The sequence below is a fragment of the Dermacentor variabilis genome, chromosome 1, assembly GCF_050947875.1.
Source record: "Dermacentor variabilis isolate Ectoservices chromosome 1, ASM5094787v1, whole genome shotgun sequence".
NCBI lineage: Eukaryota > Metazoa > Arthropoda > Arachnida > Ixodida > Ixodidae > Dermacentor > Dermacentor variabilis.
Genome location: NC_134568.1, coordinates 138,084,256 through 138,108,848, shown reverse-complemented (window position 1 = coordinate 138,108,848; position 24,593 = coordinate 138,084,256). Strand labels below are relative to the sequence as shown.

Below are 24,593 nucleotides of genomic sequence, written 5' to 3'. Positions count from 1 at the left end.
TCTTTACGAAAAATAATGTGTGACCGGAGAAAATTTGTCTGTGTAGCTTTTAAGTGCGTTTCCTGAACACACAGTACCTTTGGATTAAGTTTGTGTAGGAGCTCTGTTACGTCGTCAAGATTGTGGATGAGACCTCTCACATTCCATTGCATAATTTGTGTATCCATTTTGATGGAGTTGGATACTGTGTGTTCTGGAAAGGAAAGGTTAGTTCACCGGCGCTTTGCAGGCGCCGTGACGGGAGTTTTATCTCTTTTGGAGCGATCGAGAGATGCTCGCCGCTCCTTAGGCGCTGGTGGCGCCGTCTTGCTGGTGGTTGTGTCCATGGCCTCTAGTGAGGCGCTGGACACGCGCTCTTCCGAGCGCTTTGCTTGACGTGAAGACCTCGGCACGTTGGACGACGAGACCTTCGAGGTCACCTGCCCGGAGGTAGATGGCCCCGTCTGCTGGGGTGACGGAGCAGCGCTAGCACCAACCGCCGCGGGGGCAGGTGGCGTAACTGCCAATCACTGCTTGCGTGTCGGACAGCCGCCGGAAGCCGTTGTGTCGCTGCCCCCTGACGCGTCACATCGGCAAAGCTGCTCTTAGGCAGGTATGACACCCGCCTACGTGCCTCCTTGAAAGATATGTTTTCTTTGACTTTGATTGTCACAATTTCTTTTTCTCTTTTCCAAGACGGGCAGGACCGCGAGTATGCGGCATGCTCGCCATCACAGTTGACACAATGTGGAGTTTTCTGGCACGTTTCGGAGGAATGTTCATTGTCACTGCACTTGGCACATGTCAGCCGGCCTCGACAGTTCTGTGAACTGTGGCCAAATCATTGGCACTTAAAGCATCTAAGAGGATTGGGCACGTACGGCCTGACACGGAGCTTGATGTACTCGGCCTCAATTGACTCGGGCAGGACACACGAACCGAAGGTGATTATCAAGTGTTTGGTTTGGATTTCTTTGCCATCTCGTCTCATTTTAATTCTTTTGACATCTATAACATTCTGTTCACTGAAGCCCTCCAAGAGCTCAGCCTCAGTGAGCTCCAGCAAATCATCGTCCGAGACAACGCCGCGGGAGGTATTCATCGTGCGGTGCGGGGTTACTACTACTTGGGTCTCTCCAAACGATACTAGTTTAGGCAGTTTCTCAAATTGCTTCTGATCGCGGAGCTCCAAGAGGAGGTCACCGCTAGCCATTCTCGAAGCCTTATATCCTGGACCAAACACTTCGGTAAGAGTCTTCGATACAAGGAACGGTGAGATTGTTCGCACTTGTTTAGCTGGTTTTTCTGAGTGGATCACGTGAAAACGAGGAAAATTGTGGACTTGCCGTCCGAAAAACTGAAAGACTCCTTCGGTGCGCCCTCGTTTCTGAGGGTGATCAGGGAGTTTAGGAAACGCGTTTTCCATAGATACAGTTGGGCTTTCGGCCGCGATGCCGACCACCCACCATGGAGCCCAACAGGGGGACGTGAAAGAAGTTACGGCAAGAGAAACCCTGCCAACGCCAGCCGTACATCGCTGCTATAACCAAATACAGCATCACCAAGGCTGGCTAGCTACACAAGGTTAACCCTTGCCGCCAGGAAACTAGGAAGTGAGGAGAAGTGATGAGAAGACAGGAAAGATGAAAAGCCGAGAGAGAAAGACGAAGATTGGAGAGGAGGACAGGAAAAGGCGACTGCCGATTTCCCCCGGGTGGGTCAGTCCGGGGGTGCCGTCTACGTGAAGCAGAGGCCAAAGAGGTGTGTTGCCTCCGCCGGGGGGCCTTAAAGGCCCGAACGCCCGGCATCGGCTCAACCTCAAGGATCCCCCTTTCCCCGGACACGGCTAAGCCGCGCACGGCTACACGCGGGAGGGTCCAACCATCGTGTGCTCGGGTACGTGGTGTCGCAACACACCAAACGCCTGCTGACGCAGACGCCCCTGCGGGGAGATACGGTCTAATCGTGCATGACTTATTCCCTGGAAGTGGGTGTACCTCACTTCTCGGTCAGCCCCGAAACACTGAGCGTTATCCTCTAATTCAAACTCGTGTATGATCTGCGCCATCATATCGCTGCTTTTGTCGTAAATTACGCGTCGAGTAGACCTACCTTCGATGTTCAATACACAATTGAAGTCCCCAACACAGGCTATCATTTTGTGCACAGAGAAGTGGTGCTTCAAGTTCAAAAAAAAATTTACCCTTTCTTGCACCGTATTAGGCGCATAAATGCACAACACGCGCCATTGGACATCGCAATAGTTGAAATCACAAACGACAAGTCGACCGGAAGGGCACGAGAAGTAACCGTCTATAACCAGGACTGGAAGCTTCCTCACGAACAAGACACACCCCGCCGAAGTCCCTAAGGCGTGGCTCACTACCGTGTAGTAGTTGTACGAGAACCTTTGCACCATGCTCCCGGTCTCCTCCTCGCCGTCTACCTTGGTTTCTTGCACTGCTAAAACGTCGAGGTCGTGGTCCACTAGCAGTCTATACACCTGACTCTGTTTCCTTTTGGCGGCCAGACCTCGAACGTTTAGCGTGCAGAGGCTAAGCGACGGGTTGATAGCCATTACTGATTTAAACGGGAGGGGAGAAGGCCCGGAGAATGTGCTCACCTTAACGTCTAGCTGACCGCTACACGCCTCCGTGGCCATCCGGTGGCCGTCGTCCGAGTTCGTCTTTTGTCGGCTTCGGGGTGAGCCTACGGTCAGCCTCCAGGTTAGGCTTAGGCTTGAGGGTGGAGCGCCTGCCGGGTAGCGTCTTAGCCGGCGGCGCCTCGGAGTCACCGCTGGCCTTTCCGTCGACTTTCTCCTCCTGCTGCAGGGACCTCTTCTCCGGTGCCGAGACGCTTTCGACGCGGGCGCTAGCAGGGGTCGTGTTGTCGTTTTCCGCTGCCTCCGTAGTATCAGCAGCCGGCTGGCGGCTCTCATTTTCTTTCTGGGCCACCCAGACGCTGATTAGTGCGGTTTCTGGCTCGTCGGGAGGAGGGACATTATTCGGTCCTCCTTTAGTCGGCGTCGTCGTCCCGCTCGCTTCTGCCACCGCATTGCCGCTTCCAGCTCCCTTGGCCGCTTCCTCGGCCTCGGTCACGTCCATCATGTGGTCTGATGTCAACGGCTCGCTCTCCGCCGACCCCGCGGCTACTGCGTATGAACGTACACAGTCCGTGTCGTTGTGTCCGAAAAGCCTGCACCGGGAGCAACGGGGAACCTTACATTCTCGACGAACGTGACCAGAGCCCCGGCAGCGCAGGCACTGCCTGGGGCGACCTGGGGCTACGACCAGCGCAAGCTCGCCGGCGATGCGGATCTGGTGGGGCAGGTCGTCGACTTTCAGTCCAGCCTTCAGCTGCAGCAGCACAGCTCGGGTCGTCGAGCCCTTGTCGGAAACGCCATCCACACGCCAGCGCTCCCGGGTTACTTCCGTGACTTTGCCAAAGGAAGCTAGCGCAGTCTTTACGTCTTCATCATCCACACCATGAAGAAGCCAGTGAAGACGAAGCTTCACCTGCGGTTCTTTAGGGTCGATGACCAGGCAGCGACGCCCCTTGACCTGAAGCTCCTTCAGTGCAGCCAGCTTTTAGGCCGCCTCGGCTGTCTTCATCGTCACCGCCCATACGTGGTTGATTTGGTACGCTCCAAGGGCGACGACGCCAGAGAGCATACCAACAGCTTGAAGCACGTCCCGAAAATCCTCTACGCGAAACGGGCGAACACGAGTGTCGCCGTGCAAAAAAACTGTGTTTAACACGATGCGTCCTGTAGGTAGCCGAGGCAAACTAATCTGGAAATCCTTATCTTCCTCCGTCGAAAGCCTGTTGCCGCGGCTAACAGCCGCATATGCCGCTCCATTGGAGCCCATGATTCCACGTTCCGTTTAGCTCGGGAGCCGGAAGCAGAATGCGGCCACGTCGCCCGGACGTCAGGTACCTCTCGTAAGATCTCGGTCAATCCTACATCTGCGCCATCAACTCGGCGTATTTTGCAGGGACAAAATGCGCAAAAGTTCGACGAGGGTGGGACTCGAACCCACGCGGGCGGAGCCCAATGGATTAGCAGTCCATCGCCTTAACCACTCGGCCACCTCGCCCAAACGTCAGGTACATCTCGTAAGATCTCAGTCAATCCTGCATCTGCGCCATCAACACGGAGTATATTTCAGGGACCAAATGCGCAAAAAGTTCGGCGAGGGTGGGACTCGAACCCACGCGGGCAGAGCCCAATGGATTAGCAGTCCATCGCCTTAACCACTCGGCCACCTCGCCCGAACGTCAGGTATCTCTCATAATATCTCAGTCAATCGTACATCTGCGCCATCAACTCCGCGTATTTTCAGGGACAAAATGCGCAAAAAGTTCGACGAGGGTGGGACTCGAACCCACGCGGGCAGAGCCCAATGGATTAGCAGTCCATCGCCTTATCCACTCGGCCACCTCGCCCGGACGTCAGGTACCTCTCGTAATATCTCAGTCAATTCTACATCTGCGCCATCAACTCAGCGTATTTTCAGAAACAAAATGCGCAAAAAGTTTGACGACGGTGGGACTCGAACCCACACGGGCAGAGCCCAATGGATTAGCAGTCCATCGCCTTAACCACTCGGCCACCTCGCCATTTTTCTTTTTCTTTGTTGCCGGTCCTCGACATATCACAACACAAATTCCTAAATGATATAAACAAAGACCAAAGAAGCAAAAAGGAATGAATACACAAAAGAAACAAAGAACAGTAATATTTACATTCGTTGCCGTCCGCTACTGTGGCACGACGTTGTCGGATTAAAATTCCTTTAGTGCTGTAAGGGGTTCAACCCTCGACAGCCACTCAGGAACAGGCTGTTGCAACTTCTGCACTTCCACATACCATTGCATGGATTCACAAAAGTACAGACGCGCCGGTCCGGCATTCGGGTCACAATGGTAACCCGACATTCTTGCGCACCATAAACAGTGGAGGCCCGCAAGCATGATCAAGTTGTACGGGAAACCATCGTCGTCGCATACTGGCAGAAACCTGATTCCGTGGGGATCTATAGGTAGCTCCTTTTTTAGAGTCCTTTGTAACACGTCCCAGAAAAAGACCCCTTCCCAACAGTGGATGAAGACATGATCTATGCTTTCTATTTTTTTACATATAAGGCAGTGGGTTCCCCATGGCATGTAGAACCCACGTTGTTCAAGAAAGATTTTAACAGGTAGAGTACCGGTGTGTAATTTAAAGAAGAGCGATTTAGTGGCTCGTAGAACTGGCATCTTCTTCACCCTTTTTAATACATCTAGGCCTGGGCCTCCACTGTACGGGGCTCCGTACATGGGTACCAGCAAAACACTGTCACATAAATCACGATATAACTTTTTCCGTTTTACACTCCACAAATATGCACTAGAAAAACGAACACGCAAAAAGGAAACACTCTGAATTATTTCCCTAAAGAAACCACGAACTGGTCCTGGCATTGTTTCGGTGCCTACAACGAATTCGGGAAGTGATCTTGACAACCTTATTTGGATAACGGTGCGTAGAAATGGGTCATTTGTGTCTCGAAAAAAAGAAGAACCTGTTTGCTAGTTGACGCAAGAAGAGGTGCGCCAACCCCAGACCACCATCCTTCACGCGCCGGAAGAGATTATCTCGGCTACATCGCTCCCAGCTCGATGCCCACACGAAAACAGCGAACACGCGGTCCAGTTTCTGCACATTAATCCGAGAGCACTGTAGGACCTGCATTACGTACCTGATCTTTGTTACGAGAAACATGTTGCACGCTGTTGCTTTCGCGAAGGTGAACGGCGTTCCATCGGTCGGCTTGTTCTTTTATTTCTTTTGTCCGCTCCTTCCAGTACTCGCTACTGTCCTTGTAGGCATCAAGGGGTGCGCCAAGGTACTTAACTGGCATCGTGATCCAGGTGACGTTCGAAAAGTGGTCTGGTGTGGACGCCCATCCCCCGTGCCAAAACCCCGAACATTTCTGCCAGTTCACGAAGCTATTGGTGGCATTACCAAACTGCCTGACGATACTCACAGCGTTCAATACACTTTGCGTATGTTTACAACATACAGCCACATCGTCAGCATATGCCAATAACTTCACCTCTGCTGCTTGGAGGCAAAATCCCTTAATGTATTCATTTTCAATGATGGCTTGACATAGCTTTTCTATGTAAACACAAAACAGGAGTGGGCTGAGTGGACAACCCTGGCGAACGGAGCGCTTCACGTTAAAGGGGGCCCCCAGCATTTGATTAATTATAAGTCTCGTATAGGAACTCCGGTACGCCATGGTCACCACCTCAGTGATTATGTGGCCAAAATTAACATGTTCAAGGATGGTGAGCAATATCTCGTGAGAAACGCAATCAAACACTTTCTCCAAGTCAAGCTGGAGGATCGCAACTGCATCACACATGGCATCACAACACTCCAGCACACACTTCAACTTATGAATGTTAGTGAAGATGGTTCTTCCGCGAATGCCACACGTCTGGTGTGGGCCGACTACTTCCTTACTGACTGCATACGCCGTGCCAGCACCTTCATCAGTATTTTGTAGTCGCAGTTAGTAAGCGCTATGGGTCTATAGGAGGAAAGTTGCTTGAGCTTCTCGGTCTCTTCTGTTTTAGGTATTAGTACTGTATGGGACTGGCCGAAGGATGATGGAAATATTTTCATTTCGTATGCTTCATTGAAAACTGCGGTCAAGATAGGAGCTAGGTGGCTTTTTAACGATTTGTACCAAGCGGCGCAAGGACCGTCTGGACTTGGTGACTTGCCAGGGTTCAGGTCTTCGATGGCCTTTATCACTTCCTCTTCAGTTATCCGTCCTTCCAACGTTTCTTTAACGTCACTCGACAGCTGTGGCATTCGCTGCAAAAATAAGTGCTTGAAACTTTGCATGTTGACGGGCCTGAATGCGAAAAGCTTTTGGAAATGTTCAAAGAAGGCGCGCCCTATATTCTTCATATCAGTTACTACCACACCGTTATATTCTATGGCCACGATCTATTTGCGTCTGCAGTGCTTTTTTTCTAATCCCAGTGCTCTTTTCGAAGGCATTTCCCCGCATGCTAGTCTTTCTGCTCTCGCACGCACGAGCACGCCTCGATAACTCTCTTCATCGAAAACCTCGAGCTTTTTTCTTAATAGCACGCATATCTTCATGATAAGCGATGGGTTGCATGCATTCGAGCGGCACAAATTTTTCCAGTAATGTTTTTAAATCCCTTTCTCTTGCCTTCTCTTCATGTCGTAGTACGCTGCTTCTTTCAATTGCCTTGATTTTAATAGTTTGTTTCAACAGCTCCCATTCCTCGCCCAACTTTATACAACTGTCCTTTCCAAAAGAATTCATTGCATTCACTACCGTTTCGTTAAAAGTATCATCACGTAGAAGCTCAGCATTCATTTTCCACAGTTCCCAGACGAATTCTTTTCGTTCTTTTTTGCGGCCCACCCTGCATTTTACCAGGCAGTGGTCAGAAAAGGATACGGCAGTAACTGCATAGCACTGCCATTTTTCTACTAAATGATATGATAGATAGATACGGTCTAATCGTGCATGACTTATTCCCTGGAAGTGGGTGTACCTCACTTCTCGGTCAGCCCCGAAACACAGAATGATATCCTCTAATTCAAATTCGTGTATGATCTGCGCCACGATATCGCTGCTTTTGTCGTAAATTACGCGTCGCGTAGACCTACCTTCGATGTTCAATACAAAATTGAAGTCCCCAACACAGGCTATCATTTTGTGCACAGAGAAGTGGTGCTTCAAGTTCAAAAAGAAATTTACCCTTTCTTGCACCGTATTAGGTGCATAAATACGCAACACGCTCCATTGGACATCGCAAAAGCTGAAATCACAAACGACAAGTCGACCGGAAGGGCACGAGAAGTAACCGTCTATAACCAGGCCTGCAAGCTTCCTCACGAACAAGACACACCCCGCCGAAGTCCCTAAGGCGTGGCTCACTACCGTATAGTAGTTGTACGTGAACCTTTGCACCATGCTCCCGGTCTCCTCCTCGCCGTCTACCTTGGTTTCTTGCACTGCTAAAACGTCGAGGTCGTGGTCCGCTAGCAGTCTATACACCTGACTCTGTTTCCTTTTGGCGGCCAGACCTCGAACGTTTAGCATGCCGAGGCTAAGCGACGGGTTGGTAGCCATTACTGATTTAAACGGGAGGGGAGAAGGCCCGGAGAATGTGCTCACCTTAACGTCTAGCTGACCGCTAGACGCCTCCGTGGCCATCCGGTGGCCGTCGTCCGTGTTCGTCTTTTGTCGGCTTCGGGGTGAGCCTACGGTCAGCCTCCAGGTTAGGCTTAGGCTTGAGTGTGGAGCGCCTGCCGGGTAGCGTCTTAGCGGGTGGCGCCTCGGAGTCACCGCTGGCCTTTCCGTCGACTTTCTCCTCCTGCTGCAGGGACCTCTTCACCGGTGCCGAGACGCTTTCGACGCGGGCGCTAGCAGGGGTCGCGTTGTCGTTTTCCGCTGCCTCCGTAGTATCAGCAGCCGGCTGGCGGCTCTCATTTTCTTTCTGGGCCACCCAGACGCTGATTAGTGCGGTTTCTGGCTCGTCGGGAGGAGGGACATTATTCGGTCCTCCTTTAGTCGGCGTCGTCGTCCCGGTCGCTTCTGCCACCGCGTTGCCGCTTCCAGCTCCCTTGGCCGCTTCCTCGGCCTCGGTCACGTCCATCATGTGGTCTGATGTCAACGGCTCGCTCTCCGCCGACCCCGCGGCTACTGCGTATGAACGTACACAGTCCGTGTCGTTGTGTCCGAAAAGCCTGCACCGGGAGCAACGGGGAACCTTACATTCTCGACGAACGTGACCAGAGCCCCGGCAGCGCCGGCACTGCCTGGGGCGACCTGGGGCTACGACCAGCGCAAGCTCGCCGGCGACGCGGATCTGGTGGGGCAGGTCGTCGACTTTCAGTCCAGCCTTGAGCTGCAGCAGCACAGCTCGGGTCGTCGAGCCCTTGTCGGAAACGCCATCCACACGCCAGCGCTCCCGGGTTACTTCCGTGGCTTTGCCAAAGGAAGCTAGCGCAGTCTTTACGTCTTCATCATCCACACCATGAAGAAGTCAGTGAAGACGAAGCTTCACCTGCGGTTCTTTAGGGTCGATGACCAGGCAGCGACGCCCCTTGACCTGAAGCTCCTTCAGTGCAGCCAGCTTTTGGGCCGCCTCGGCTGTCTTCATCGTCACCGCCCATACGTGGTTGATTTGGTACGCTCCAAGGGCGACGACGCCAGAGAGCATACCAACAGCTTGAAGCACGTCCCGAAAATCCTCTACGCGAAACGGGCGAACACGAGTGTCGCCGTGCAAAAAAACTGTTTTTAACACGATGCGTCCTGTAGGTAGCCGAGGCAAAATTATCTGGAAATCCTTATCTTCCTCCGTCGAAAGCCTGTTGCCGCGGCTAACAGCCGCATATGCCGCTCCATTGGAGCCCATGATTCCACGTTCCGTTTAGCTCGGGAGCCGGAAGCAGAATGCGGCCACGTCGCCCGGACGTCAGGTACCTCTTGTAAGATCTCAGTCAATCCTACATCTGCGCCATCAACTCGGCGTATTTTGCAGGGACAAAATGCGCAAAAAGTTCGACGAGGGTGGGACTCGAACCCACGCGGGCGGAGCCCAATGGATTAGCAGTCCATCGCCTTAACCACTCGGCCACCTCGCCCAAACGTCAGGTACATCTCGTAAGATCTCAGTCAATCCTGCATCTGCGCCATCAACACGGCGTATATTTCAGGGACCAAATGCGCAAAAAAGTTCGGCGAGGGTGGGACTCGAACCCACGCGGGCAGAGCCCAATGGATTAGCAGTCCATCGCCTTAACCACTCGGCCACCTCGCCCGAACGTCAGGTATCTCTCATAATATCTCAGTCAATCGTACATCTGCGCCATCAACTCCGCGTATTTTCAGGGACAAAATGCGCAAAAAGTTCGACGAGGGTGGGACTCGAACCCACGCGGGCAGAGCCCAATGGATTAGCAGTCCATCGCCTTATCCACTCGGCCACCTCGCCCGGGCGTCAGGTACCTCTCGTAATATCTCAGTCAATTCTACATCTGCGCCATCAACTCAGCGTATTTTCAGAAACAAAATGCGCAAAAAGTTTGACGACGGTGGGACTCGAACCCACACGGGCAGAGCCCAATGGATTAGCAGTCCATCGCCTTAACCACTCGGCCACCTCGCCATTTTTCTTTTTCTTTGTTGCCGGTCCTCGACATATCACAACACAAATTCCTAAATGATATAAACAAAGACCAAAGAAGCAAAAAGGAATGAATACACAAAAGAAACAAAGAACAGTAATATTTACATTCGTTGCCGTCCGCTACTGTGGCACGACGTTGTCGGATTAAAATTCCTTTAGTGCTGTAAGGGGTTCAACCCTCGACAGCCACTCAGGAACAGGCTGTTGCAACTTCTGCACTTCCACATACCATTGCATGGATTCACAAAAGTACAGACGCGCCGGTCCGGCATTCGGGTCACAATGGTAACCCGACATTCTTGCGCACCATAAACAGTGGAGGCCCGCAAGCATGATCAAGTTGTACGGGAAACCATCGTCGTCGCATACTGGCAGAAACCTGATTCCGTGGGGATCTATAGGTAGCTCCTTTTTTAGAGTCCTTTGTAACACGTCCCAGAAAAAGACCCCTTCCCAACAGTGGATGAAGACATGATCTATGCTTTCTATTTTTTTACATATAAGGCAGTGGGTTCCCCATGGCATGTAGAACCCACGTTGTTCAAGAAAGATTTTAACAGGTAGAGTACCGGTGTGTAATTTAAAGAAGAGCGATTTAGTGGCTCGTAGAACTGGCATCTTCTTCACCATTTTTAATACATCTAGGCCTGGGCCTCCACTGTACGGGGCTCCGTACATGGGTACCAGCAAAACACTGTCACTTAAATCACGATATAACTTTTTCCGTTTTACACTCCACAAATATGCACTAGAAAAACGAACACGCAAAAAGGAAACACTCTGAATTATTTCCCTAAAGAAACCACGAACTGGTCCTGGCATTGTTTCGGTGCCTACAACGAATTCGGGAAGTGATCTTGACAACCTTATTTGGATAACGGTGCGTAGAAATGGGTCATTTGTGTCTCGAAAAAAAGAAGAACCTGTTTGCTAGTTGACGCAAGAAGAGGTGCGCCAACCCCAGACCACCATCCTTCACGCGCCGGAAGAGATTATCTCGGCTACATCGCTCCCAGCTCGATGCCCACACGAAAACAGCGAACACGCGGTCCAGTTTCTGCACATTAATCCGAGAGCACTGTAGGACCTGCATTACGTACCTGATCTTTGTTACGAGAAACATGTTGCACGCTTTTGCTTTCGCGAAGGTGAACGGCGTTCCATCGGTCGGCTTGTTCTTTTATTTCTTTTGTCCGCTCCTTCCAGTACTCGCTACTGTCCTTGTAGGCATCAAGGGGTGCGCCAAGGTACTTAACTGGCATCGTGATCCAGGTGACGTTCGAAAAGTGGTCTGGTGTGGACGCCCATCCCCCGTGCCAAAACCCCGAACATTTCTGCCAGTTCACGAAGCTATTGGTGGCATTACCAAACTGCCTGACGATACTCACAGCGTTCAATACACTTTGCGTATGTTTACAACATACAGCCACATCGTCAGCATATGCCAATAACTTCACCTCTGCTGCTTGGAGGCAAAATCCCTTAATGTATTCATTTTCAATGATGGCTTGACATAGCTTTTCTATGTAAACACAAAACAGGAGTGGGCTGAGTGGACAACCCTGGCGAACGGAGCGCTTCACGTTAAAGGGGGCCCCCAGCATTTGATTAATTATAAGTCTCGTATAGGAACTCCGGTACGCCATGGTCACCACCTCAGTGATTATGTGGCCAAAATTAACATGTTCAAGGATGGTGAGCAATATCTCGTGAGAAACGCAATCAAACACTTTCTCCAAGTCAAGCTGGAGGATCGCAACTGCATCACACATGGCATCACAACACTCCAGCACACACTTCAACTTATGAATGTTAGTGAAGATGGTTCTTCCGCGAATGCCACACGTCTGGTGTGGGCCGACTACTTCCTAATTGACTGACTGCATACGCCGTGCCAGCACCTTCATCAGTATTTTGTAGTCGCAGTTAGTAAGCGCTATGGGTCTATAGGAGGAAAGTTGCTTGAGCTTCTCGGTCTCTTCTGTTTTAGGTATTAGTACTGTATGGGACTGGCCGAAGGATGATGGAAATATTTTCATTTCGTATGCTTCATTGAAAACTGCGGTCAAGATAGGAGCTAGGTGGCTTTTTAACGATTTGTACCAAGCGGCGCAAGGACCGTCTGGACTTGGTGACTTGCCAGGGTTTAGGTCTTCGATGGCCTTTATCACTTCCTCTTCAGTTATCCGTCCTTCCAACGTTTCTTTAACGTCACTCGACAGCTGTGGCATTCGCTGCAAAAATAAGTGCTTGAAACTTTGCATGTTGACGGGCCTGAATGCGAAAAGCTTTTGGAAATGTTCAAAGAAGGCGCGCCCTATATTCTTCATATCAGTTACTACCACACCGTTATATTCTATGGCCACGATCTATTTGCGTCTGCAGTGCTTTTTTTCTAATCCCAGTGCTCTTTTCGAAGGCATTTCCCCGCATGCTAGTCTTTCTGCTCTCGCACGCACGAGCGCGCCTCGATAACTCTCTTCATCGAAAACCTCGAGCTTTTTTCTTAATAGCACGCATATCTTCATGATAAGCGATGGGTTGCATGCATTCGAGTGTCACAAATTTTTCCAGTAATGTTTTTAAATCCCTTTCTCTTGCCTTCTCTTCATGTCGTAGTACGCTGCTTCTTTCAATTGCCTTGATTTTAATAGTTTGTTTCAACAGCTCCCATTCCTCGCCCAACTTTATACAACTGTCCTTTCCAAAAGAATTCATTGCATTCACTACCGTTTCGTTAAAAGTATCATCACGTAGAAGCTCAGCATTCATTTTCCACAGTTCCCAGAAGAATTCTTTTCGTTCTTTTTTGCGGCCCACCCTGCATTTTACCAGGCAGTGGTCAGAAAAGGATACGGCAGTAACTGCATAGCACTGCCATTTTTCTACTAAATGATATGATAGATAGATACGGTCTAATCGTGCATGACTTATTCCCTGGAAGTGGGTGTACCTCACTTCTCGGTCAGCCCCGAAACACAGAATGATATCCTCTAATTCAAATTCGTGTATGATCTGCGCCATGATATCGCTGCTTTTGTCGTAAATTACGCGTCGCGTAGACCTACCTTCGATGTTCAATACAAAATTGAAGTCCCCAACACAGGCTATCATTTTGTGCACAGAGAAGTGGTGCTTCAAGTTCAAAAAGAAATTTACCCTTTCTTGCACCGTATTAGGCGCATAAATACACAACACGCTCCATTGGACATCGCAAAAGCTGAAATCACAAACGACAAGTCGACCGGAAGGGCACGAGAAGTAACCGTCTATAACCAGGCCTGCAAGCTTCCTCACGAACAAGACACACCCCGCCGAAGTCCCTAAGGCGTGGCTCACTACCGTATAGTAGTTGTACGTGAACCTTTGCACCATGCTCCCGGTCTCCTCCTCGCCGTCTACCTTGGTTTCTTGCACTGCTAAAACGTCGAGGTCGTGGTCCGCTAGCAGTCTATACACCTGACTCTGTTTCCTTTTGGCGGCCAGACCTCGAACGTTTAGCATGCCGAGGCTAAGCGACGGGTTGGTAGCCATTACTGATTTAAACGGGAGGGGAGAAGGCCCGGAGAATGTGCTCACCTTAACGTCTAGCTGACCGCTAGACGCCTCCGTGGCCATCCGGTGGCCGTCGTCCGTGTTCGTCTTTTGTCGGCTTCGGGGTGAGCCTACGGTCAGCCTCCAGGTTAGGCTTAGGCTTGAGTGTGGAGCGCCTGCCGGGTAGCGTCTTAGCGGGTGGCGCCTCGGAGTCACCGCTGGCCTTTCCGTCGACTTTCTCCTCCTGCTGCAGGGACCTCTTCACCGGTGCCGAGACGCTTTCGACGCGGGCGCTAGCAGGGGTCGCGTTGTCGTTTTCCGCTGCCTCCGTAGTATCAGCAGCCGGCTGGCGGCTCTCATTTTCTTTCTGGGCCACCCAGACGCTGATTAGTGCGGTTTCTGGCTCGTCGGGAGGAGGGACATTATTCGGTCCTCCTTTAGTCGGCGTCGTCGTCCCGGTCGCTTCTGCCACCGCATTGCCGCTTCCAGCTCCCTTGGCCGCTTCCTCGGCCTCGGTCACGTCCATCATGTGGTCTGATGTCAACGGCTCGCTCTCCGCCGACCCCGCGGCTACTGCGTATGAACGTACACAGTCCGTGTCGTTGTGTCCGAAAAGCCTGCACCGGGAGCAACGGGGAACCTTACATTCTCGACGAACGTGACCAGAGCCCCGGCAGCGCCGGCACTGCCTGGGGCGACCTGGGGCTACGACCAGCGCAAGCTCGCCGGCGACGCGGATCTGGTGGGGCAGGTCGTCGACTTTCAGTCCAGCCTTGAGCTGCAGCAGCACAGCTCGGGTCGTCGAGCCCTTGTCGGAAACGCCATCCACACGCCAGCGCTCCCGGGTTACTTCCGTGGCTTTGCCAAAGGAAGCTAGCGCAGTCTTTACGTCTTCATCATCCACACCATGAAGAAGTCAGTGAAGACGAAGCTTCACCTGCGGTTCTTTAGGGTCGATGACCAGGCAGCGACGCCCCTTGACCTGAAGCTCCTTCAGTGCAGCCAGCTTTTGGGCCGCCTCGGCTGTCTTCATCGTCACCGCCCATACGTGGTTGATTTGGTACGCTCCAAGGGCGACGACGCCAGAGAGCATACCAACAGCTTGAAGCACGTCCCGAAAATCCTCTACGCGAAACGGGCGAACACGAGTGTCGCCGTGCAAAAAAACTGTTTTTAACACGATGCGTCCTGTAGGTAGCCGAGGCACAATTATCTGGAAATCCTTATCTTCCTCCGTCGAAAGCCTGTTGCCGCGGCTAACAGCCGCATATGCCGCTCCATTGGAGCCCATGATTCCACGTTCCGTTTAGCTCGGGAGCCGGAAGCAGAATGCGGCCACGTCGCCCGGACGTCAGGTACCTCTTGTAAGATCTCAGTCAATCCTACATCTGCGCCATCAACTCGGCGTATTTTGCAGGGACAAAATGCGCAAAAAGTTCGACGAGGGTGGGACTCGAACCCACGCGGGCAGAGCCCAATGGATTAGCTGTCCATCGCCTTAACCACTCGGCCACCTCGCCCAAACGTCAGATACCTCTCGTAAGATCTCATTCAATCCTACATCTGCGCCATCAACACTGCGTATATTTCAGGGACAAAATGCGCAAAAACTTCGACGAGGGTGGGACTCGAACCCACGCGGGCAGAGCCCAATGGATTAGCTGTCCATCGCCTTAACCACTCGGCCACCTCGCCCAAACGTCAGATACCTCTCGTAAGATCTCATTCAATCCTACATCTGCGCCATCAACTCTGCGCATTTTCAGGGACAAAATGCGCAAAAAGTTCGACAAGGGTGGGACTCGAACACACGCGGGCAGAGCCCAATGGATTAGCAGTCCATCGCCTTAACCACTCGGCCACCTCGCCCGAACGTCATGTACCTCTCTTAAGATCTCAGTCAATCCTACATCTGCGCCATCAACTCAGCGTATTTTCAGAGACAAAATGCGCAAAAAGTTCGACGATGGTGGGACTCGAACCCACACGGGCAGAGCCCAATGGATTAGCAGTCCATCGCCTTAACCACTCGGCCACCTCGCCATTTTCTTTTTCTTTGTTGCCGGTCCTCGACATATCACAACACAAATTCCTAAATGATATAAACAAAGACCAAAGAAGCAAAAAGGAATGAATACACAAACGAAACAAAGAACAGTAATATTTACATTTGCTGCCGTCCGCTACTGTGGCACGACGTTGTCGGATTAAAATTCCTTTAGTGCTGTAAGGCGTTCAACCCTCGACCGCCACTCAGGAACAGGCTGTTGCAACTTCTGCACTTCCACATACCATTGCATGGATTCACAAAAGTACAGACGCGCCGGTCCGGCATTCGGGTCACAATGGTAACCCGACATTCTTGCGCACCATAAACAGTGGAGGCCCGCAAGCATGATCAAGTTGTACGGGAAACCATCGTCGTCGCATACTGGCAGAAACCTGATTCCGTGGGGATCTATAGGTAGCTCCTTTTTTAGAGTCCTTTGTAACACGTCCCAGAAAAAGACCCCTTCCCAACAGTGGATGAAGACATGATCTATGCTTTCTCTTTTTTTACATATGAGGCAGTGGGTTCCCAATGGCATGTAGAACCGACGTTGTTCAAGGAAGATTTTAACAGGTAGAGTACCGGTGTGTAATTTAAAGAAGAACGATTTAGTGGCTGATTGAACTGGCATCTTCTTCACCCTTTTCAATACATCTAGGCCTGGGCCTCCACTGTACGGGGCTCTGTACATGGGTACCAGCAAAACACAGTCACATAAATCACGATATAACTTTTTCCGTTTTACACTCCACAAATATGCACTAGAAAAACGAACACGCAAAAAGGAAACACTCTGAATTATTTCCCTAAAGAAACCACGAACTGGTCCTGGCATTGTTTCGGTGCCTACAACGAATTCGGGAAGTGATCTTGACAACCTCATTTGGATAACGGTGCGTAGAAATGGGTCATTTGTGTCTCGAAAAAAGAAGAACCTGTTTACTAGTTGACGCAAGAAGAGGTGCGCCAACTCCAGACCACCATCCTTCACGCGCCGGAAGAGATTATCTCGGCTACATCGCTCCCAGCTCGACGCCCACACGAAAACAGCGAACACGCCGTGCAGTTTCTGCACATTAATCGGAGAGCACTGTAGTACCTGCATTACGTACCAGATCTTTGTTAAGAGAAACATGTTGCACGCTGTTGCTTTCGCGAACATTGACAGGTGACCGGCGTTCCATCGGTCGGCTTGTTCTTTTATTTCTTTTGTCCGCTCCTTCCAGTACTCGCTACTGTCCTTGTAGGCATCAAGGGGTGCGCCAAGGTACTTAACTGGCATCGTGATCCAGGTGACGTTCGAAAAGTGGTCTGGTGTGGACGCCCATCCCCCGTGCCAAAACCCCAAACATTTCTGCCAGTTCACGAAGCTATTAGTGGAATTACCAAACTGTCTCACGATAACTCATAGCGTTCAATACACTTTGCGTATCTTTACAACATACAGCCACATCGTCAGCATATGCCAATAACTTCACCTCTGCTGCTTGGAGGCAAAATCCCTTAATGTATTCATTTTCAATGATGGCCTGACATAGCGTTTCTATGTAAACACAAAACAGGAGTGGGCTAAGTGGACAACCCTGGCGTACGGAGCGCTTCACGTTAATGGTGGCCCCAGCATTTGATTAATTATAAGTCTCGTATAGCAACTCCGGTACGCCATGGTCACCCCCTCAGTGATTATGTGGCCAAAATTAACATGTTCTAGGATGGTGAGCAATACCTCGTGAGAAACGCAATCAAACGCTTTCTCCAAGTCAAGCTGGAGGATCGCAACTGCATCACACATGGCATCACAACACTCCAGAACACACTTCAACTTATGGATGTTAGTGAAGATGGTTCTTCCGCGAATGCCACACGTCTGGTGTGGGCCGACTACTTCCTTAATGACTGACTGCATACGCCGTGCCAGCACCTTCATCAGTATTTTGTAGTCGCAGTTAGTAAGCGCTGTGGGTCTATAGGAGGAAAGTTGCGTGAGCTTCTCGGTCTCTTCTGTTTTAGGTATTAGTACTGTATGGGACTCGCCGAAGGATGATGGAAATATTTTCATTTCGTATGCTTCATTGAAAACTGCGGTCAAGATAGGAGCTAGGTGGCTTTTTAACGATTTGTACCAAGCGGCGCAAGGACCGTCTGGACTTGGTGACTTGCCAGGGTTCAGGTCTTCGATGGCCTTTATCACTTTCTCTTCAGTTATCCGTCCTTCCAACGTTTCTTTAACGTCACTCGACAGCTGTGGCATTCGCTGCAAAAATAAATGCTTGAAACTTTGCATGTTGACGGGCCTGAATGCGAAAAGCTTTTGGAAATGTTCAAAGAAGGCGCGCCCTATATTCTTCATATCAGTTACTACTACCCAGGTTATATTCGATGGCCTCAATCTGTTTGCGTCTGGAGTGCTTTTTTTCTAATCCCAGTGCTCTTTTCGAAGGCATTTCCCCGCATGCTAGTCTTTCTGCTCTTGCACGCACGAGCGCGCCTCGATAACGCTCTTCATCGAAAACCTCGAGCCTTTCCTTAATAGCACGCATATCTTCTTGATAAGCGCCGGGTTGCATGCATTCGAGCGTCACAAATTTTTTCAGTAATGTTTTTAAATCCCTTTCTCTTGCCTTCCCTTCATGTCGTAGTACGCTGCTTCTTTCGATTGCCTTGATTTTAATAGTTTGTTTCAACAGCTCCCATTCCTCGCCCAACTTCATAGAACTGTCTTTTCCAAAAGAATTCAGAGCATTCACTACCGTTTCGTTAAAAGTATCATCCCGTAGAAGCTCAGCATTCATTATCCACAGTTGCCAGACGAATTCTTTTCGTTCTTTTTTGCGGCCCAGCCTGCATTTTACCAGGCAGTGGTCAGAAAAGGATACGGCAGTAACTGCATAGCACTGGCATTTTTCTACTGATTGATATGATAGATAGATACGGTCTAATCGTGCATGACTGATTCCCTGGAAGTGTGTGTACCTCACTTCTCGGTCAGCCCCGAAACACTGAGCGATATCCTCTAATTCAAACTCGTGTATGATCTGCGCCATGATATTGCTGCTTTTGTCGTAAATTACGCGTCGCGTAGACCTATCCTCCATGTTCAATACACAATTGAAGTCTCCAATACAGGCTATCGTTTTGTGCACAGAGAAGTGGTGCTTCAAGTTCAAAAAGAAATTTACCCTTTCTTGCACTGTATTAGGCGCATAAATACACAGCACGCACCATTGGACAAGGCAATAGCTGAAATCACAAACGACAAGTCGACCGGAAGAGCACGAGAATTAACCGTCTATAACCAGGCCTGGAAGCTTCCTCACGAACAAGACACACCCCGCCGAAGTCCCTAAGGCGTGGCTCACTACGGTATAGTAGTTGTAAGTGAACCTTTGCACCATGCTCCCGGTCTCCTCCTCGCCGTCTACCTTGGTTTCTTGCACTGCTAAAACGTCGAGGTCGTGGTCCACTAGTAGTCTATACACCTGACTATGTTTCCTTTTCGCGGCCAGACCTCGAACATTTAGCTTGCCGAGGCTAAGCGACGGGTTGGTAGCCATTACTGATTTAAACGGGAGGGGAGAAGACCCGGAGCATGGTGCTCACCTTAACGTCTAGCTGACCGCTAGACGCCTCCGTGGCCATCCGGTGGCCGTCGTCCGAGTTCGTCTTTTGTCGGCTTCGGGGTGAGCCTACGGTCAGCCTCCAGGTTAGGCTTAGGCTTGAGGGTGGAGCGCCTGCCGGGTAGCGTCTTAGCCGGCGGCGCCTCGGAGTCACCGCTGGCCTTTCCGTCGACTTTCTCCTCCTGCTGCAGGGACCTCTTCTCCGGTGCCGAGACGCTTTCGACGCGGGCGCTAGCAGGGGTCGCGTTGTCGTTTTCCCCTGCCTCCGTAGTATCAGTAGCCGGATGGCGGCTCTCATTTTCTTTGTGGGCCACCCTGACGCTGATTAGTGCGGTTTCTGGCTCGTCGGGAGGAGGGACATTATTCGGTCCTCCTTTAGTCGGCGTCGTCGTCCCGCTCGCTTCTGCCACCGCGTTGCCGCTTCCAGCTCCCTTGGCCGCTTCCTCGGCCTCGGTCACGTCCATCATGTGGTCTGATGTCAACGGCTCGCTCTCCGCCGACCCCGCGGCTACTGCGTATGAACGTACACAGTCTGTGTCGTTGTGTCCGAAAAGCCTGCACCGGGAGCAACGGGGAACCTTACATACTCGACGAACGTGACCAGAGCCCCGGCAGCGCAGACACTGCATGGGGCGACCTGGGGCTACGACCAGCGCAAGCTCGCCGGCGACGCGGATCTGGTGGGGCAGGTCGTCGACTTTCAGTCCAGCCTTCCGCTGCAGCAGCACAGCTCGGGTCGTCGAGCCGTTGTCGGAAACGCCATCCACTCGCCAGCGCTTCCGGGTTACTTCCGTGACTTTGCCAAAGGAAGCCAGCGCAGTCTTTACGTCTTCATCATCCACACCTTGAAGAAGCCAGTGAAGACGAAGCTCCCCTGCTGTTCTTTAGGGTCGATGACCAGGCAGCAACGCCCCTTGACCTGAAGCTCCTTCAGTGCAGCCAGCTTTTGGGCCGGCTCGGCTGTCTTCGTCGTCACCGCCCATACGTTGTTGATTTGGTACGCTCCAAGGGCGACGACGCCAGAGAGCATACCAAGAGCTTGAAGCGCGTCCCGAAAATCCTCTACGCGAAACGGGCGAACACCAGTGTCGACGTGCAAAAAAACTGTGTTTAACACATGCGTCCTGTAGGTACCCGAGGCAAAATAATCTGGTAATCCTTATCTTCCGATGTCAAAAGCCTGTTGCCGCGGCTAACAGCCGCATAAGCCGCTCCACTGGAGCTCATGATCCCGCGATCCGTTCAGCTCGGGAGCCGGAAGCAGAATGCCTCGGCCTCCACGCCCGGACGTCCGGCACCTCTCGTAAGATCTCAGTCAATCCTACATCTGCGCCATCAACTCAGCGTATTTTCAGGGACAAAATGCGCAAAAAGTCCGACGAGGGTGAGACTCGAACCCACGCGGGCAGAGCCCAATGGATTAGCAGTCCATCGCCTTAACCACTCGGCCACCTCGCCCCGACGTCGGGTACCTCTCGTGAGATCTCAGTCAATCCTACATCTGCGCCATCAACTCTGCGTATTTTTCAGGGACAAAAAGCGCAAAAGGCTCGACGAGGGTGGGACGCGAACCCACGCGGGCAGAGCCCAATGGATTAGCAGTCCATCGCCTTAACCACTCGGCCACCTCGCCCGAACGTCAGGTATCTCTCGTAATATCTCAGTCAATCGTACATCTGCGCCATCAACTCTGCGCATTTTCAGGGAAAAAATGGGCAAAATATTCGACGAGGGTGGGACTCGAACCCACGCGGGCAGAGCCCAATGGATTAGCAGTCCATCGCCTTAACCACTCGGCCACCTCGCCCGGACGTCAGGTACCTCTCGTAAGATCTCAGTCAATCCTACATCTGCGCCATCAACTCTGCGTATTTTTCAGGGACAAAAAGCGCGAAAGGTTCGACGAGGGTGGGACTCGAACCCACGCGGGCAGAGCCCAATGGATTAGCAGTCCACCGCCTTAACCACTCGGCCACCTCGCCCGGACTTTTTTTTTTTTATTTAATGCCGGTTTTCGACATAACACTGAATATACAAATACTACACACATGTCAGGAATACAAGCTTGCGGGCAAGAAAAAAAAAGAAAAGAAATTACAATAATGCCAACTGTCCGCATGGGACCGGCGTCGTCAAATTAAAATTCCTTCATGGCTGTCAGAGCTTCTAGCCTCGACAGCCAATCCGGTGCACATTCTTGCAATTTCTGTACATCAACGAACCGCGACATACATTCTCTAAAATATATGTGAACCGGGCGGGCGTCGGCATCGCAATGGTACCCTGCCATGCGAGCCCGCCATATACAGTGGAGTGCATTCAACATAATAAAGTCGTATGGAACTCCCTCTTCATCCTTAATTGGCAGATACCGGATCCCTTGGGGGTCTACAGGTAACTCCTTTTTCAGCGTTCGCTTTAGCACGTCCCAGAAGAACACAGCCGCCCAGCAGTGCAAGAACACGTGATCGATAGTTTCGGGCTTCTTGCAGATCAAGCAGTGTGAACCCCACGGCACAAGACAGCCTCGCTCTTCCATAAATGTCTTCACGGAAAGTGTTCCAGTGTGGAGCTTAAAAAAGAAGGTTTTAACCCCTGGTGGCACCTGCATGCCTTTCACCCGTTTAAGGACGTCTTGTCTTTTTTTTTTTTTTTTTTCTTTATTGCCTGCTTAGACATTAACACACAAAAAAAAACAAATCCATATACACAGTGCACCCACATCACATCAGGTGGGATGGTCGCTAAAATTTCTTGAGGCACACCAGCTCATCAAGGATGCTAACCCAGTCTGGGGTTTCGCTTTGTGCACGATACACTTCTCGTAATAGTGACATACTTTCAATGAAGTTCTCTCGCGCAGAGCACACATTCACATCAGCATGACGTACAGCCATTCTTGTTTTCCACAAACTGTGGAGACCCAGCAACATGAACATGTCGAACGGTGGCCCGTCATCGCTTTCAACTGGAAGGAACCGAATTCCATAGGGGTTTATGGGGAGTTCTTTTTTAAGAGTGCGCTGCAAGATGTCCCAGTGAAAGACAGCGTCCCAACACTCAATGAAGGCGTGTTCAATTGTTTCAGGCTTTTTACACAGCCGGCAATCGGTAGTCCAGGGTACGAATATTCCTTTCTGTTCTAGCCATACTTTAACGGGGAGGGTGTTCGTGTGTAGGTGGAAAAAGAAAGTTTTCGCAGCAGGTCTTACAGGCATCCTTTTGACTCGTTTCAGCACATCTTTTCCTGGGCCTCCACAATAAACACTCCTATACAGTGGGATAGGTAACATACTGTCAACTAAATCTGCGTACAGTTTCTTTCTTCTCACTGAGCACAAGTACTCCAGCGAAAAACGTGCGCAGAGTATTCTAAAAGATGCAACGACTTCACGATAGTACCCAGTCGCTCTAGTGATAGCACTAGATGTGGACACAACAAATTCAGGCAGTTCTGTTGCCATTTTCGCCTGAATGACCGTACGGAGGAAAACATTTCTTTCATCTCGCAGGAAGATGAACCGCGATACGATCTGTCTAATGAACAAGTGTGAGAGCCCAAGGCCCCCATTTCGAACTGTGCGAAAAAGATTTGTTCGACTGGATCGCTCCCAAGTGGAGTTCCAGATGAAGGTAGCAAACACTCGATGCATTTTTTGAACGTTTACACGGGACATGAACATTACTTGCAGTATGTACCAAACTTTGGCAATTAAAAATATATTGCAAGCTGAAGCACGTGCAAACACTGACAATCCCCGGCCCTGCCATCCTTTTATCTTTTCTTTCATTGATTCTATTTGGCCGGTCCACAACTGTGTCGAGTCCCGATAGTGCTCAAGGGGCACTCCTAGATACAGTGGAGGCACTGTAGTCCACTGCATACCGGCGAATTTTGTGGGTGTCGCGTCCCAGCTTCCATGCCATATCCCAACACTTTTTTCGAAGTTTATCTGGGCACCAGTGTACCTACAAAAGGATCTTGCAAGGCGGACAGCCTCGACCACGCTTTCCCTGTCTTCACAAAAGACGGCGACGTCATCTGCATAAGCTAGCATTTTAACTTCTGCGGCGTGCAGCCTAAAACCACGAATGTTTTCATTCCGTATGACTGCCATACAAAAGGGTTCGAGGTACAGGGCAAAAAGCAAGGGAGACAAGGGACAGCCTTGCCGTACAGACGAGCGGAGTGGCACCCGCGAACTAAGACACTTATTAACTATAAGCTGCATGTAACAGTCTTCATAAGCCATTTTAACGCCATCTACAATGACGCTCCCAACATTACAGTACTGCAGTATAGCGAAAAGCACCTCATGTGACACCCGGTCGAACGCCTTCGCAAGGTCTAGCTGCAACATGGCCACCCGACCCCCAATGGCATCGCAACATTCAAGCACATTCCTTGCAATGTGGGTGTTCGTGAAAATGGTGCGGCCTTTAATGCCACACGTCTGGTGTGGCCCTACAAGCTGCTGAATCACGCTTTGAAATCGTCGAGCCAGTACTTTCATAAATATTTTGTAATCTGTGTTGGTCAGACTTATCGGTCTGTATGAACTTACTGAAAGGAGCTTTTCCCGTTCATCGGTTTTCGGAATTAATACTATGTGCGAAGTCTGGAATGAGGGTGGTACTTTTTTAAATTCATACGCCTCTGAGAGTAGTCGGTGCAATATACACGCAAACTCCTGACTGAATGCCTTGTAAAAAGCGGCGCCTAGGCCGTCCGGCCCTGGCGATTTGCCTGATGGCAGTTCTTCTATCGCCCTTTCAATCTCGGACACAGCTATTGGTCTCTCAAGACTTTCTCTAACGTCGTCATCCAACCTTGGCATCTCGCTCATGAATTCACTCTCGAAGGCCAGTCCAGAAGGAGTCACATTGCCGAACAATTCGCGATAGTGTTCCACAAAAGCTTTCTCAATCGACGAAGCGTCTGACGTCACCTCGTTTTGAAGACGTATCTGTTGGATCTCATTTCTTGACGCGTGACGCTTTTCATCGCTCATTGCCCGTTTGTTTGGTATCTCACCCATCCATAGGCGTTCGCTTCTAGCGCGTATAACTGCTGCTTTGTATCGCTCGGCGTCGATAACTTCAAGCTCGTGTCTTACTTTCTTTACGTTTTCAGCTAATAGATCGTGACCCGCATTTTGTGCGCTTGACAGATATTC

The 24,593-nt window shown here is 50.8% G+C and overlaps 16 non-coding genes across 16 annotated transcripts; all 16 read right to left on the bottom strand.

Moving 5' to 3' along the window:
* Nucleotides 1-3,994: 3,994 nt before the first annotated feature.
* Nucleotides 3,995-4,076, bottom strand: TRNAS-GCU (transfer RNA serine (anticodon GCU)). The gene has a single exon. It is a non-coding gene; the product is annotated as a tRNA-Ser (tRNA).
* A 93-nt stretch (nucleotides 4,077-4,169) lies between these two features.
* On the bottom strand, nucleotides 4,170-4,251 carry TRNAS-GCU (transfer RNA serine (anticodon GCU)). The gene has a single exon. It is a non-coding gene; the product is annotated as a tRNA-Ser (tRNA).
* Nucleotides 4,252-4,343: 92 nt separating this feature from the next.
* On the bottom strand, nucleotides 4,344-4,425 carry TRNAS-GCU (transfer RNA serine (anticodon GCU)). The gene has a single exon. It is a non-coding gene; the product is annotated as a tRNA-Ser (tRNA).
* A 92-nt stretch (nucleotides 4,426-4,517) lies between these two features.
* On the bottom strand, nucleotides 4,518-4,599 carry TRNAS-GCU (transfer RNA serine (anticodon GCU)). Its single transcript has one exon. It is a non-coding gene; the product is annotated as a tRNA-Ser (tRNA).
* Nucleotides 4,600-9,588: 4,989 nt separating this feature from the next.
* Nucleotides 9,589-9,670, bottom strand: TRNAS-GCU (transfer RNA serine (anticodon GCU)). The gene has a single exon. It is a non-coding gene; the product is annotated as a tRNA-Ser (tRNA).
* A 94-nt stretch (nucleotides 9,671-9,764) lies between these two features.
* TRNAS-GCU (transfer RNA serine (anticodon GCU)) lies at nucleotides 9,765-9,846 on the bottom strand. Its single transcript has one exon. It is a non-coding gene; the product is annotated as a tRNA-Ser (tRNA).
* Nucleotides 9,847-9,938: 92 nt separating this feature from the next.
* Nucleotides 9,939-10,020, bottom strand: TRNAS-GCU (transfer RNA serine (anticodon GCU)). Its single transcript has one exon. It is a non-coding gene; the product is annotated as a tRNA-Ser (tRNA).
* Nucleotides 10,021-10,112: 92 nt separating this feature from the next.
* TRNAS-GCU (transfer RNA serine (anticodon GCU)) lies at nucleotides 10,113-10,194 on the bottom strand. The gene has a single exon. It is a non-coding gene; the product is annotated as a tRNA-Ser (tRNA).
* A 4,993-nt stretch (nucleotides 10,195-15,187) lies between these two features.
* Nucleotides 15,188-15,269, bottom strand: TRNAS-GCU (transfer RNA serine (anticodon GCU)). Its single transcript has one exon. It is a non-coding gene; the product is annotated as a tRNA-Ser (tRNA).
* A 93-nt stretch (nucleotides 15,270-15,362) lies between these two features.
* TRNAS-GCU (transfer RNA serine (anticodon GCU)) lies at nucleotides 15,363-15,444 on the bottom strand. The gene has a single exon. It is a non-coding gene; the product is annotated as a tRNA-Ser (tRNA).
* Nucleotides 15,445-15,536: 92 nt separating this feature from the next.
* TRNAS-GCU (transfer RNA serine (anticodon GCU)) lies at nucleotides 15,537-15,618 on the bottom strand. Its single transcript has one exon. It is a non-coding gene; the product is annotated as a tRNA-Ser (tRNA).
* Nucleotides 15,619-15,710: 92 nt separating this feature from the next.
* On the bottom strand, nucleotides 15,711-15,792 carry TRNAS-GCU (transfer RNA serine (anticodon GCU)). The gene has a single exon. It is a non-coding gene; the product is annotated as a tRNA-Ser (tRNA).
* A 5,000-nt stretch (nucleotides 15,793-20,792) lies between these two features.
* TRNAS-GCU (transfer RNA serine (anticodon GCU)) lies at nucleotides 20,793-20,874 on the bottom strand. Its single transcript has one exon. It is a non-coding gene; the product is annotated as a tRNA-Ser (tRNA).
* A 93-nt stretch (nucleotides 20,875-20,967) lies between these two features.
* On the bottom strand, nucleotides 20,968-21,049 carry TRNAS-GCU (transfer RNA serine (anticodon GCU)). Its single transcript has one exon. It is a non-coding gene; the product is annotated as a tRNA-Ser (tRNA).
* Nucleotides 21,050-21,141: 92 nt separating this feature from the next.
* On the bottom strand, nucleotides 21,142-21,223 carry TRNAS-GCU (transfer RNA serine (anticodon GCU)). Its single transcript has one exon. It is a non-coding gene; the product is annotated as a tRNA-Ser (tRNA).
* Nucleotides 21,224-21,316: 93 nt separating this feature from the next.
* Nucleotides 21,317-21,398, bottom strand: TRNAS-GCU (transfer RNA serine (anticodon GCU)). Its single transcript has one exon. It is a non-coding gene; the product is annotated as a tRNA-Ser (tRNA).
* Between the last annotated feature and the right edge of the window lie 3,195 nt (nucleotides 21,399-24,593).